The sequence below is a fragment of the Onychomys torridus genome, chromosome 4 (assembly GCF_903995425.1).
Source record: "Onychomys torridus chromosome 4, mOncTor1.1, whole genome shotgun sequence".
In the NCBI taxonomy this organism is placed as follows: Eukaryota; Metazoa; Chordata; class Mammalia; order Rodentia; family Cricetidae; genus Onychomys; species Onychomys torridus.
Window position 1 is genome coordinate 130,097,509 of NC_050446.1, and position 16,670 is coordinate 130,114,178.

Consider the following 16,670-nt stretch of genomic DNA (forward strand, 5'->3'; position numbering starts at 1 on the left):
TGTATGTTCACGTGCATGCTTTTGTAGTAAGGCTGGAGGTCAATGTTGGGTGTCTTCTTGTATTATGCTCCACTTTACTTATTGAGAAGGTACCTATTCCTGAACATGGAGCTCACTGATAGGGTAGAGAGGTAGACCAGTGAGCCCCAAGGATCTTCTGGATTCTGTCTCCTAGCATTGGGACATCTGGAGCAGGCCTGGATTTTACTGTGGGTGCTGGGGTTCAAAATTCATATCCTCAGGTTTGCATGGCAAGCTCCTTACACACTGAGCTATCTCCCTAATCCACTATCATGTATTTTTAATTGAATTTAGGTTAAGTCAATTTTGCAATAAAGCCTCATACCCCACCCCCTAAAAAGTTATCAGAAATGCTAGTAAACACTCTTTTTTCCTAACAGATTAAAACAAACACATAACTGCTGTAATTAAAATGACATCCCCTTTCTTCCTTGAAATATTAGCATGTACTCTACTAGTTGCATGCATTCATTGAAGAAATGATGGATTGATTCAACTCCATGATTCATTGAAGAACAAAGATAAAATGGATTCTCTGTTCAGATAACCTAAACTCTATGGAGAAGTAGTTGCTTATATGTGTGTACACCTGCATTCACAGGGAGTTCAGGGTCATTAAACCCTCAATGGATGCTGACAAAAACTCTTTGCATTCTACCAAGAAAAGTGAATGCAATGGACAGAGCACACTTGCATACACACACACACACACACACACACACACACACACACACACACACACACACAAAGAGACAGAGGGAGACGCCACAGGATGGGGGAGTGTCACACATGACTCATTTAGCTCCGCAGGACCCCCTTGGCCGCACTGTTCACTAACTGATGTGTCCACTAGCTAACTTCCACCACTAATTGATTCATATTCTCTTGTGGAGACTTAGTTTCTATCAAGTTGAGTGCTGCTTGACTCACACCCATTTAGTGTGAATGGGAATTGTGAAGTGTGATGTTTAAGTAATTTGTTCAGGGAGATTTATGTGCACTGACACTCCAAGACTAGCAATAAAATTTACTTTGAATCAGAGGGTGGAGTCAGCAATTGGCTGGCTGGAATTAGCCATAGAGATTTTGGAGGACCCAGATAGGGGGGCACAGGAAGTTATAGGGAGGAGCTTAGAGAGATAAGCAGCGTTTTTTTATTTGGGAAGTGTAGAAAATTAGGGTCAGCTAATCGTTCTTCTGCTATTCTTTGGACTTATCACATTTTTTAAACCCCAATATCTGACTCCTGAGTTATTGATATTAGAATAACTTAAGTAAATGTATCATCTAGCACCCAGTGTGAGATCAAACCCACAATCCTGAGATTGAGAGTTTCAGCTCAGTAGTGAGGTGATTGCTTAGCATGTGTGAGGTTCTAGGGTCAATCCCTAATACCACACCACATGTAAAGTAAGAAGAAGGAGGAGGAGAAGGAGGAGAAGGAAGAGGAGGAGGAAGAGGAGGAGGAGGAGGAGGAAGAGGAGGAGGAAGAGGAGGAGGAGGAGGGGGAGAAGGAGGAGGAGAAGGAGAAGGAGAAGGAGAAGGAGAAGAAGAAGAAGAAGAAGAAGAAGAAGAAGAAGAAGAAGAAGAAGAAGAAGAAGAAGAAGAAGAAGAAGAAAATGAATCATCAAGAGAAAATGTCCCAAGTAAAAGAGTAAATTGGCCTAATGTTATAGCACACTTCCAACAGGATAAATTTTCATAAATATTCCCAAATGTTTGTTTCTGCTATTCTCTACAGACTTATAGGGCAAATGGTATTTTCCTAGTCCCAATTCAATTAAAACTTAAAGTTGGCTTTGGAGTTGGAGTGTGGCTCTCTCCTTCTCTAGACCCAAGTGTGCTTGTTAAAGAAAAATCCAAAATCTCTGTTTCATGTCAGCAGAGCCACCTAATAAGGGACAGAAGAAAAACAAAAATTAAGGGACTACTATATTACCACTAATCTCATAATCCTTTGGTTTTATTTTGACTCTTTAAAACTTTTCTGAAGGTATAAATACTGTCTCAAAATTTATAAGATTATTATATGTATTTAAACTTTCTAATGTGATATTAATAGTCACACAGAAAACCAACTAATTCTAGAAATAGCCTTCATCTAGCCTCTTGTATGTGATTTCAGGCTTGAGTCTGGAGCAGGTAATGAGGAATTAAGCTGTGTACCCCAAATGTATTTAGTAAATTGTGATCCTTTAACCTTTTGAGATCTGCTGCATATGACATTTAAAATGTTTTAAGTTTTCTGCAATGAACCATGCCATTCCTGGCACTGACCTTTGAGGTCTCCAAGGAGGTAATGGGGCCCTGCAATGACAAATCTGCCTGGATTGTGGTAATGCCATTAAGTTGGCAAACACTATACAAAGACCAGCTTCAGACTATAAACTGCTCAGGACAACTTCAAAATGGTTAACTAAGATGGTCCATCCTCATAGACTATTCTAGCCAGGACTTCAATAAGCCCTGCATTTTCCCATCACACCAAGACTGGACAACAGCTAGCTCTACCAGGACTTGACCAATATCCCAATTTTCTCCAAGTCTCTTAAAGATGTCATCACTCATGGTCAAGGATAAAACTAAGCAAAGGAACTTAGATTCATAGATCTTATTTTGAAAAGAAAAGAGGAGAGATATAGGAATGATAGGGAGAAAGGGTAGGTTATTGAATCTACCTTTAAACTGAAAAAGCAACAACTAGCCTCAAATATTTTATATTGGTATGGATACATTAATATATGCATATTGGTACAAATTTAAGGTTATTTTTTAATACTGTATATATATTTCTAGTTTTGTTTAAGGCATTGTACCTATGAAGCTTATTTAACAATGCAATATAAAGTCTAGTCCTTAAAATATATTATTATAAACTGCTTAGGATAATTAAGAAATGCAGGTTAGTAGTTAATCATCTGTAGCAATCAAATTTGTGGCCATATTAGGTACATTTTTCAAGGTCAAACAGATACATTTTAAATAAATAGATGGTCTTCAAACACTTTAGAGACCTACAGAATATGGCATTTAAGATGTTTTAAAAACATAAGCCTTTTCATGACAGTGAAACATGTCTGCTCCTGGAAGCACCAATTTACTTCAAGAAATGGTAATAGGCATTGGAGAAACCTCCATATGGAGTTTGCTTTCATTGTGACAAAATCAGCCATTGGGCAAGAAACTGTCTTTACCTCAGCTGCTGACAGTATGCTGTCCAAATTGGACAAGCAGGACAGAAAAGAAGGCAACTTTCAAATCTTACCAATACAAGGTAGGACAAGCCTTAAAAATTCCTGCTTCATAGAAAAGTCTGTCAGATATTCTAGTTCTGGAGGCCAAAGATGGATGCCCCAACATTACAGAGGAACCCTGGGTGACTGGCCAGGTAGACAGATATCTCTGTCATTTCAAAAGTTTTGGAAGCTCTTTGCTCTGCACTTCCTGTTTACTCAAGTAATATTTTATCTTTCTCTGGTCTCTGATGGAGTTGAAGACTAGATAGTTACAGTTTTTCTTGTTACCAAATTCAGAAAAGAAACTCACAAAATAGATGTAAGGTGTATAAGGTTGAGAGATATAAAATCTTAATTTGTTTATCTAAGAAAATGTTTTAATGTCTAAAAAGGTATTTCTAAGTTGGTAATACAAATTATGATAGAAAGTGAATTGGGTACAAAACTTTAGACTCACCAAGATAGGATAAATAATAGAGTATTTTCTCCAAATTTGCCAAATACAAATGGACTGTACATTGTGAATGTAATTCTTACTTGCTAATTGTTCTCATTGTATATAGTTTTACTATGTTAGAGTTAAAACCTTTCTTTTCTATTTAGACAGAAGAGGGAAATGTTGCAGGATATTTGTTGCAAGACACTCTGCAATTGCCAGTAAAGTTTACATTGAATCAGAGGACAGAATCAGAAACTGGCTGATTGGAATTAGCCATAGAGACTTCAGAGGATGACGATGTGGGGGACAGGAAAACATAGGAAGGGGCTTAGAGAGATTCATTGCCTTTTCAGTCTGGGAAGTGTGAAGAGTTGGGGTTAACTGATCATTCATCCTTGCTGCTCTTTGGATCTATCAGGGTTTTTCCCTCTGATATCTGACTCCCAAGTTTTTACTGATATTAGAATAACTTAGCTAAATGAATCAGTAATTGATAAAACAAACCACTGAACGTACTAAAATTTCCCTCAAACCAGCATTCTATAAAGACTATAACATCTTCCTGGCATGTGCCCGAAGGATTTCACATCCTTTGCTACTTCACAGATATTTATTCTATGCTCTTCATTGCTACTCTAGTCACAATAGCTAGCAAATAAAAAACCTCTATATTCAACAGGTGAATACATAATAGAAATGTGGTACATACACACTATGGAATACTATTCAGCTGCAGATCAATGGAAGGAACTAGAAAAGTTCATGTTGAGTGAGGTGACTCAGAAAGACAAACCTGTATGTTTATGTTTTCTCTCATCTGAAGTCTTTAGCTCCAACTCCTTGGATATGAGGATATGGAGACAAACAGAGTAAGATGAGTTGTGAGAAGGGTGGCTAGAGAGGAGAATGGCAGGACACAGGTAACATGAAGGAGAAATGGAAAAATGGGGAAGGGAAGTCAATATACAAAGAAATAGAGGAAAAAGCAACACTGAGGATATTTAATAAAGTCTCAATTAATCTTTATTTACCTAAAATTGCATATAGTATGTGTAAGTGAAGCTATGTCACTCAGTCTGACAATGCTCCCCATCAGTCATAGACTAATAAAAATGCCAGTACCAGGCATGAGAAACCTGTTTGAGTTGTTGGTCAGGATAGTCCAAGATACTCTAAAAACAATATAGTTATTGATATTGGTGTTGTTTGCCTCTCACAGTTGAAATTAAGTTCTTATGGCTGAAGACATCACAGACTTTGGACACAGAACTCAGATAATCTTAGCTGGATCCAACCTGGAAGACTCCTTCCTGTGCTCTAGCTTCCATAGTACCAGAAAGTGCCATGTAAGCTGCCAAGGGAGGGAAAAATAATCAATATTGCTATCTGGCTGTGATACCTATAAACCACAACAATGACCAGCATGACAAGGTATCCCTAAAGTTGCAGAAGTGGCACTCCTGTGGGTAGTAACCAACAGCCCTCTAATTGGACTTAAGGCCACTTAACAGGGAATAATTTGTGCATGGCACTATAAACCTAGCCAACTACCTAGGCAAGTGAGGTCATAGACCTTAGAGGAGAACCTACAACTGTCACTTTAACTTGCTAACACATAGGGGGAAATCTCATCAAGTCCCATCACTAGTCAAAGAGCTACGAGCAACCAATAACTACTCAAAGAGGGAAAATTATTCTCTCCCAGAAATGTGGCTCCTATTTGGTTACACAATACAAAGTAGTTAACCCTAAAACCATGTACACACAGACAACACCAAACAGACTCACTGGGTGGTATTTATATGTTCATGCATATATATATATATATATATATATATGAAACAATAATAATTTAAAGGAAAAGAAGCCAACAGTTGGAGAGACAGTGAGGAGAATGGAAAGGGTTAGAGGGGGAGGACATGGGAGGAGCAGAAAGGAAGAAGGGGAGGGAAATTGATGTGATTATATTTTAATAAACAAATAGGTAACAAAGACTATGAAAAGGCAAATCTTTAATGTAGACAGAAATTAGGATTCTCAAAATACAAATGATCCAAATGGTCTCAGTCACTTTCTGATATGCTCGACAGTGTATATTTCTAAAACATTGAAATTAGCCAGGAAATGAGAATTTAAAAAATTCTTGGGATACCCACAAACTTTACAATTCTCTCATACATATTATTATGGGACCAGAAGATTATCTTAAAGGCTCATGTCCTGGCTTCCTTCTGTTGCTATGATAAAATTCTCTGCCCAGAGGGACCTTGAGAAGGGGTGGGATGTAAGTGCCCCCTCTTTATTAGGTGGGATGTAAGCTCCCCTCCTTATTAGGGAGTCCATGAAGCCCATTCTCAACCCTGATGGATGCCGGACAGATGCAGAACAGATAGATACCCTTTGGCTTCTAGCAGGCCTTCTAACCTTGGAATGTGAACTCCCATTCTGTGTGTTCCTGGAGAATGAGCAACAACACAGGCTCTCGGGCAAAGTCCTCCTCAGTTGTTTTCTACCTTTGTTTTTGAGACAGGGTCTCTAGCCTTCAGCAGAAGCTTGCCAAACTGTCTAGACTGGCTGGTAATCTAGCCTGGGGGATCCACCTGTCTTTGCATTCCCAGCTCAGGGATTCCACGCACAGACCACCACATGTAGCTTCTTGTGTGGGTGAGTTCTAGAGACAGGGCTGAAGTCCCCATGCTTGCATGAAAGCATCTTACCAACTGAGCCATGTCCCCAGCCCTCTTGTATAATTACATACTTTTAAATGGATTTTGGTTTTATTTCAGAGATTTGCGTTTCCTGCTTGCTCAGTTCCATGGATAAGCTCCCTTCTGGTTTCTTACAAATCCTAGAAAGCTCCAATCAAATCAAATCTCAGCATTAAAATCACATGGGTGTGGATGTATTTTGGAGCAGAGCACCCAGCTAGCTTGCTCCTCTCTCGCTCTCTCAATTACTAAGCCATCCAGGGCAGATGTCAGGGGAGATAGGTTTTTCCATAATGGATAGTGTCTTTCTTATCAATACTGTTCAATATCACTTTCTGTGGGAAATTCTCCAACTCACTTTCCTCAAAGAAGTTAGCAGCTCCATTTAACTTGATCCTGGGGACAGAGCCAGGAAAGGAGGCAGTTTATAAGAAAGAATGAATGTTGAGTCTACCTACAGATTAACTGATGGAATGTGTGTGTGTGTGTGTGTGTGTGTGTGTGTGTGTGTGTGTGTGTGCATGTGTGTATCCCATCCAGATGCGATTTCTTGAGGCATGCCATCAATATCCTGGATTTGTTTCATTTATAACAAATGAAGATGTCCTGACTTATAGCTGAGTTTTTTTTTTTCCCATAGGTGTGTTGTCCAGCTTCTCCTTCCTTTTTCAGGGGAAAACGAAAGCCAGAGCTTAGGGCCTAATTGACGGGGGCTTGAACACAGTAGTTCCTTTGGTGTCCCAGTTGGCTTTCTAAATTATTACCTCTGAGTGAGCAGTCATTTATGACTCATATCTTCTATCCAGTTTTACATGTTGCTAACTTTTTCTGCCTTGGACACTTTTAAGTCATATTACCAGTAAAGGGGCCATTGTCTTTTACAAATGCTTTAAATGAGCTGGCATCTCCCAATTTCCAATGCATTGAAGGAGGGTACTAAACAAATGGGTTGCTACCCAAGTCCTTCTCAAGACATGTTTACGTGTGTGTGTGTGTGTGTGTGTGTGTGTGTGTGTGTGTGTGTGTGTGCATATAGGGTATGCATTATGCATATACATTTACACACACATCGAATAGACAATAATTTAGCCCCATGGCTTTCCAAGTCTGAACTGTGACCAGGCCCTGTGAAATTCTCCTGTGAGCTTGGTAGTAATAAAGAGACTCAAGCCTGCCCACAATGCATAATCTACACCTGACTGCCTTATTCAGAATATTCAGAAGTGCTGACTTAGACATGCTACAGTTATTACACACATGGGTACATGTGAGTAAGACTATATGTCCCCATGTATATGCACTTGTCCACATGTGTGTGCACATGTTCACATGTAGGTGCACATGTCCATATGTGTATGCATACAAGTGTCCATGTGAAGTTCAGAAAAAAAAATTGGGTACCTTAATTGCTTGCTTTTCCACTCTATTTTTTGAAAAAAAGTCTTTCACTGATCCTGAAGCTTACTGATTTGTCTATACTGCCTTACCAGCAAGCCCCATGAATCTGTATATCTGTCTCCCTGGTGCCAAAATTCCAGGCATGGGCAGTTGCAGCAGACTTTTACATGGATGCTGGGAATCCAAACTCAAATTCTCATGCTTTATGGACTGAAGCCTCTTCCCAGCGCCTATTATTATTTTGATGCTGAAACTAGACCTTCAACAAATAACAATGACCTAAATATCCCCAGCTCATATCTCAGACCTGTTTGGTTCTCCTTCTGATAACATCAGGAAGGATGAGTATATCTTAAATAGAATGTCATTGCTGTCTCCAATTAACTGATGAAATACGACATTGGTGCCAGTGGGGCCTGGTCTGCAGATGGCAGCTGTGTGCTCTGGCCTTGTCCCTCACTGTCACTCCATGAAGGAAGCCATGTGAGTCTGTCCACATGTGGGCATGCTTCCAAATTGTAATCAGTGTTTACCAACCTACCCACCTAATGAGCTATGATGAGTGTGGAAAAACTGTCGGATTCAAATGCATTTGGTTTCTGAAAACTGGGGATGTGAGAACACATACAATCTAAAATAAAGGTCTGCCTCCAAACAGAAAAAAAAATTAAAAAGGTTCAGAGGAGTGTGGTCTTTTTAGGTGAGACCCTGAAAGAATTATAATCACTGTAGCACCCCCAAAGTGGAAAGTAACTCCCATGTACCATTTTTAAAGTGGTTTTTCATCATCTCTCAAGTTTTCCTCAAAATCACCCAAGTTAACCTCATCTCCTTCAAGACACCTATGAAGATCAGACAAAACAGCTCATCATGTAAAAGGTACTTGCAGCCAAACCTTATAACCTAAGTTTGATCACATGATGGAAAGACAAAACCAACCACTAAAAGTTGTTCTCTCTTAGTGTTCACATTATGGCATACTCCCTACACTGTCATCAAATAAATAAGTAAAAGCTAAATATAGATAGATAGATCATAGATATATATACAAAAATAAATATATTTCTATTTATGTGTACATAAAGATACAATGAATAAGTAAAAACTATATACACACATATCAAAGAGTACAAGATACTTTTAGGAGATATATTACTGAGCTATGCAAAACAGTCAGCCATAGATAGTAAAACACAGGGTTTTGGGAGGAAAAGGGACCTATAGTGTCTTTTCCTTATATCTTGCATTTAAATTCTGGGACCTGGCTTAAGTCTCTACATGCAGAAATAAGAAATTTTATAGCTTTTCTTCCCTCTCCATGCCTTTTGAGAGACAAAATTCTCAATTGTGTGTGTGTGTGTGTGTGTGTGTGTGTGTGTGTGTGTGTGTGTGTGTGTGTGTGTTTGCCCATGTCTGTGTGTTCCATTGGGGTCAGACTCTCCAACTTGCTGGTGCTTGAAAGGAGATTGGCCTCCAACAGGAGTGCATTAACAACAGAAAACACTCAACCGCCATCCCCTACCCTCCATTGTTCCCCCTACACCCAGTTTGCTCATGGAGATTTCATCTATTTCTCCTTCCCAGGACGATAAGGGAATGGGATGGTCCAGCTGGAATAAGGACAGACTGGGAGAGCAAGGAAAGAGATAATATGATAAATGAAGACATCATGGGAATGGGGAGAAACAGGGTACTAGGGAAGTCCCCAGGAATCCATAAGGATGACTCCACCTTAGACTACTACTAATAGTGGAGAGGGTGCCTGAACTGGCCTACTCTGGTAATCAGATTGGTGAATACACTAATTGTCATCATAAAGCCTTCATCCAGTAACTGATGGAAGCAGATGCAGAGATCCACAGACAAGCGCCAGGCTGAGCTCCAGGAGTTCAGTCAAAGGGAGAAGAGGTATTCTATGAGCAAGGGGCATCAGGATCATGATGGTGAAACCTATAGAGACAACCAAACCAAGCTAGTCGGAACTAATGAACTGTGGACCAATAGCTGTGGAGACTCCATGGAACTGGACTAGGCCCTCTGCATAGGCAAAACAGTTGTTTAGCTTGACCTGCTTAAGGGGCCCCCTGGCAGTGGGATCAGGATCTGTCACTGGTGCATGAGTGGGCTTTTTGGAGCCCAGTGCCTATGGTGGGACACATTGCACAGCCTTGATGCAGGGGGAGGGGCTTGGACCTGCCTCAACTGCATGTACCAGGCTCTGCTGACTCCCCATGGGAGACCTTGCCTTGGATGAGGTGAGAATGGGGGGGGGGGGATTGTGGAGGGGAAGGCTGGGAGGCGGGAAGAGAGAATTGAGGGGGATCTGTGGTTGGTATGTAAAATGAATAGAAGATTTCCTAATAAGAAAAGAAAGAAAGAAAACACTCAAGCACAGCTACTGGCATATGACCTGGCTTGGGCAGCAACACTGTTTCTGTTTTTGATTTTCCTGAAGAATTTAATTCACAGGGCAATCAGACATTTTAACCTGTGAGGAGAGGAGGATCCTATGTTCAAGGAGGACCACTTTCCCTGTTTCTCTAGTTGCCAAACGCCTTCGGGAGAGGCAAGTAGCAGAGTTGATGGCCACAAGTGTCTCCCGCTTCAGGTGGTTCAGACCTTGAACAAGAAGGAGGGCAGACATTCTTGTATTTTGAAGGGTACAAGATACACTTAGGTAATGAACACTAAAAAGAAATATGCTGGATGAAAAGCTGCATACGTTAACCTCTAGCTATGTACCTGGAAGAGTCCAGCCTAAGAAAAGTCCACTGAAAGATGTAAAGAAGACATCTACATAAAATTCAGCAAAAGCCGCCCATTTTTAAATTAAAGTTTCATATGGAGTTATTTGTGTGTATATCAAAGAATAATGACTTATTAAAGTTAAACATTTGCATATGCAACATATATAATATCATACAGTGATGCCCCATTTCCAAGTCCACCAGATGTCTAGCATAGAAGTGACCTGGTTCCCTCATGTCCTCTCAAAGACCACGTTGAAATTGTTCTGAAGGTCCCAGAGAGCTAATGAGAGCTTTCTGTTATTTCTGAGATATCTTAGTGCATTGAAATTGAGTAAAGTGAGAAAATCAGCCACGTGTCGTCTAGGAAGAGTAACCTGTATAACTCTAAAACAAAGAAATGACCCTGATGTGCCAGAGAAAGTTTGGGCCCTGGAAATTATGTGTGCAGGAACCCACATAAATTTACACAAATGCATTTATTCTCCTCCATAAAATTAAAAAACACATTCTCTAAAAGCAGAGACAGAAAGTCATTCAAGAACTCTGACAGGAAAAAGAAAAAGTTACCCAGTAAAGCAAAATGGTGTAAACAGGTCAAATCCTGGAACAGCTTGTTGGTGTTTGAAGACTATGCAAAATCAGGGGTAGTCTGGGACATCACAGCTAGAAAGTTAGAATTAAATTCCACACTGGATTTTAATCCAAGCCCTCTCTGTAGGGACACATTGCACCTTCAGTGCAAAGGACAAATTTGAGAAATGTCCTCAAAGAATGTAGGAAAGAAAACACTAATGTAAAAGTGGTTTGGGGCTCTGAGATAGTAGAAGAGGTGGAACCAGAATTCTAAGTGTGCAGACTAGAACTCACTTAAGAACTCCTCCATCTGCCTAAAGAGATGGCAGTGGTGTCTCCTCGGCTTTAGGGGAATTTGCAGTCAGAAGGTCAGTAAGTATATTGTATGTTCAGAAAAAATAGAGAACAGAGAATTATGACAAAGTACATATGAGTATCATCTTTAAATTATAAGAAGAGGTAGAATATCTCAGGACTTCTAACAAGGGGAAAAGACAGTTAATAAACTAAGACAATGCAGGCATCTTTAGAATTATTACAACACTCAGAGTTGTATCAAAGCAGGCTGCTGAGATTGAAGGGATGTGTAGTTAACCTAAGCATTAGCACATGCCCCATCAGTACTCACCAATGAAGGTGATTTTCAGCAATCAGGGGCTTAGGGAACCTAATAATCTTAGAAAATGGTACTAGGTGAACACACTTCACTTAGTGAGTGATGATGTAAAGTTAGAGGCTTGGAACCAGAAGGTGCTAATGTAAAATGATTAGAGGCAGACATAGAAGCCAGTCAGGCATAACATTGTGACTCCATGATTTCATCAATCAAGACATAGGACTAAGGGCATAGATAAAAAGTTGACCTTGAATGATAAGGTATGATGGGGAGGTATAAGAAAGAGAAAATAGAAGCTAACAGTCCATGCTAAGAATAGTGTGTACCAGAAGGAGATAGTTATGTAATAAAAAAGGGCCAACCTAATATGGAGTATTACAGAATTGTTCTTGCCAATGACAGAGTAAATGCTAAAAATATAAGCAGTGTGATGGTTAATATTATCAGCTTGATGAGATCTGGAATCATCCAGAAGTCAAATGACAGGCCATGTCAGACAGAAGTTTCTACATTTGGTTAATTCTTCAGAGAAGACCCACTCCCAATACAGGAAACACATCTTTATAAATTGAATATAGTCCCAGACTGAATATTAAGGAAGAATGGAGCTGAACACAAACATTCATTCTTCTTGTCCTAACTGTAGATGCAACACAACCAGCTGCTTCAAGCTTCTGGTGCCATGCCTTCAGGATGAATCACATCCCATCTCAGCTATAAACCAAATCAAACTGCTCCCCATCAGTAGATTCTTTTCAGATACTTGATCATAGAAGTAAGAAAATAACTACTGCATGCTCACAATAGAGCTACTCATTATAAATAATCAACAGCAATGATTCACACACAGAAATTAGAGGAAAGGAAGCAGTGAGAAATATAAAACTAGGGGCTGCAGAGATAGCTCATGGGTTAGGAGCATGCCCTGTTGTTACAGGGAATCCAGGTTTGGAGCATGCCCTGTTGTTACAGGGTATCCAGGTTTGGAGCATGCCCTGTTGTTACAGGGGATCCAGGTTAGGAGTATCCCCTATTGTTACAGGGGATCCAGGTTAGGAGCAGCCCTGTTGTTACAGGGGATCCAGGTTAGGAGCATCCCCTATTGTTACAGGGGATCCAGGTTTGGAGCATGCCCTATTGTTACAGGGGATCCAGGTTAGGAGCATGTCAGTCCCAGAGAGACATACCTTCTTCTGACCTCTGTGTGCTCCTGCATGTGGTACACATACATACATTAAGTCCCACATCATTACACATAAAATAAATATATAAATGCAAAAAAAAAAGAAAATGTAAAACCAAACAACAAACCTTATCATAATTCTACATAACAAATGACAATGGGTAAACTCTCTTACAAAGATGAGGTATATTTAATAAAAGTGCATCTACTATAAGATTTTTAAAAAGACAATTAACTGACTCCAAAATGATCCAAATAAAGTAACAAAGAAATGGAAATTTTATGAACAAGCCAATATAGAAGAAGTTTGTATTTTTATGTATGTGTATTTGTGGGTGTCTATGTACATTTCCATGTAAATGCCCCTGAAGGCCAGAAGGTAGTGTCAGATCCCCACATGTAGTCTTGAGCTGCCCAACATGGGTATTGGAAGGAGATTTCAGTTGTCTACAAGAGCAGCAGACACTCTTAACCACGGAGCCATCTCTCCTCTCCAACGCAAGCAGAACTTTAATATTAGTAAAGATTCAAGTGACAATGGAGTGCATGGGAAATAGGAGCGATTGTTTCTTTACTGTGGGAGCACTAGTACTCCCACACACAGGGCAGACATCACACTTTACACAACAGTATTACCTTTAGTCATTCGTGAAAAACAAAATAAAAGTGAAATCTATCTCCCAATTTCAAAACCTATAGTCAAGAACACAAGAAAATATTGAAATAGAGACATTTAATTCTACACGTGCCAGTGTGCATCCATTCATGAGTCAAACAAAAATTTTGGAAATACTTTCACATGGCAGTGGACCCTGGACAGTGGACTCAGACAATGACCCCTAAGTTCACCATGTTGATGACCTATTTTGTGCCAAATGCAGGCATATTACAAAAGAGAAGACCATGAAAGGACATGGTGAGGAAGGGAGAGAAGGCCGTGATGACAAAAGCCTAGAGGGCAATTCCTCATTTCTTACCAGGCTACCGGAAGTTTCTTTCATAAAGTGCATTTTTGTCGTGTTGGGTAATGAATAAAACACTTCCCCCAAATACATAAAAACCTGGTGATTATTTCTATTTAAAAATCTCTCAAGATACGATTGTTTATTTTTATTTTTTTTTAAGATTGCGGCTTCAGAATTGCTTGTTCTAGATCATAGATGGAGAAGTCAGCACCAGCTTCCTAGACATCTCCACGGCATCACTGACATCCTCTCTCTTTCCAGATCACAGTCCAGGTTCCCAGAAGGAGGAAAGCCATTCCATACACAGAGGTGAAGGTACCACTCTCAGAATCTGCCTGAATCTCTTACTCCTGACGAACACAAGAACAAGATCTGTGTGCATTCTGCAATCGCCAACTATAAAGCTGTAGCAGGTTTACTTGGTCCTTCCCTTGGCCCTGGCATCCATGCTCACTTAACTGAAAATAGGGAACAAGACAGAACCTTCTCTTCATGCCATGAGTTAAACTGAAACTATTTCAGAGCTCCAGATTTCACTCGTAGATGTTGACTAACAGAATGTACTGAGAGAGTAAGATGGGTAGCAAGGCCTTGTAGCCTGCAGCATGTTCATCTAGTTGACAGACAGCCTCTCTCATGAAAGAAAGGTGTGATGGCTATTCTTGGTTGTCATTTTGATTTCATCCAGAATTAACTAAAACCAAAGTGACTGGGCACACTGGTGAGAGATTTTTTCTTAATTGAATCATTTGAAATGGGAAGACTCACCCTAAATCCAGATCTATCAATGTGGGAAGACCCACCTAAATCTGGGTCACATTTTCTGCCGGCAGCTTATATGAAGGACACAGAAGAAGGAAGTATTTGCTCTTTGTCTGCTTGCTCTCACTGGCAAGTCCGTTCTTTCACTAGCATTAGAACCTACTTCTTTGGGATTGAAACATATACTGAAGACCAGTTGAGGCATCCAGTCTCATGGACTGAGTAAATACTGGGCTCTTAGACCATCCATCAGGAGACAGCCATTGTTGAAATAGTTGGACCATAACCTATAGAACCTGTAAGCTATTCTAATAAATCTCATTTGCATATACATTCATTCTATCTGTTTCTCTAGAAAACCCTGACTAATAGAAAAGACCAGGTATCCATGGCACATGTGCTTCAGTCTTAGAAGATGAAGATGGATTCTTTGCTGATTTCCCTTGGGTCTTCTTAGAGATTATCATCTTCAAACAATGATGACTTATAGATTTCACTTACAGACTTTGGATTTAGAAGAAGCCCTTGAAGTGGGAAATTCCCCACAATGGTGGGAAGCTTCCTGGCCACCCTACACTTAGGAGCCATGTGTGGCATGTATGACCATCTTGTTTATAACAACATTGTTGGTCAAGAGACATTGAATTGTATATGGCTATCTTCTTCCAAGCTGAGAAATGCTTTAGTTTCTAAGCCTGGAATTTTGCTTTATTTAAAACAGGGAACTTTAAGAACTGTTCTGTGTTCCACTGTGATCATTTCTGGTGTTCTCTTCATCTCTTATTAAGACTCCCTGTGCCTTCTTCAGAGCACACTGTGACTGAAGCCTTAATTAGCCTTATAGCTCTTCAGACATGCTACTTTCCACAAAGTTCCGACATTTAGGGAATGTCAGTCACTTGGAGTTCTCCTGAATAAAAAATTTATATTGAACATCCCACCAAGGAATTTGTGTACATGGATTAAGAGTGATGGTGGTACTGAAGACTAGAGGAGGTAGAAAAGAAATAATTTAGCTTACTATTTTTATATTAGACAACACAGGGTAAATTGCATTCTGAATTAGTGAAGCATATAATCATAATTCCAAACCCGGTTCATTATCTTACCTTCCAAATTGTGTCCCAAGTAATCAGATGACATCACACTATGTCCAGTCCTTAGCTCAGTGCTTGGCCTGAGTATTCTGTAATGTAGCCCTGGTTGTCTGCACAGGGAATACACCAAGCCCTGAGCACTGAGGTGGAGGCAGAGGGACTGTGAACAGTAGCCATGTCCCTATGCTCTGTCTTCTTCTCTCTGTCACCAGACCCCACACACTTGGATGGATGAGACGATCATCGGGGAACAGATGGTGTCATGGATGCCTGAAGTTTCCTGTGTGGTCAACATACTGGCTCAAAGATGCATGGCTAAAATGCAAATGAGGCCTAAAAGAAACGGCTGTTTATTAAGCAGCTGGCACGTACCAGGAGGGTGCCTGTCTTGTTTGTACCCGTAAGTGGAGCAGGATACTTCATACAGAATTGATGTTCAATAAATATTTAAACAAATGAATAAATGTATGATTTTTTTTTAGAAAAAAAAAAGCATGTATATGTGTACTTATTTAAATGTGACTGGAAATATAAAGGCCAAGTGCATGGAAGTACACTCAGTGAATGTGGGCCCAAATCTGGCAGCTTATCCTTAAATTTTAAAACATCATGTTTCTATGTTTCTTTCTCATTTCTCTATTGCTAAGACCTCTTTAGACATCCCATAATTTCTACTTGACTCTAATCATTCACAGTAATGGAGATCGTATAGTCTCCCTATAAAAGCCATGTCAGAACACAAGTCCCCCATGTTGAGAACCTTATGGAACAACTGTGTCTTTTGGTATTTGGCCCAGTTCCCTTTGGGATGTTAATGGTCTCATTTCCTCAGCTTACAGAGGGGAGCTTTGGCAAGAATACTGCTTAGCACCGGCCAAGGTGACCTGTGGGCTACCATCCCAGGGCTCTGCTGCTGGCATGG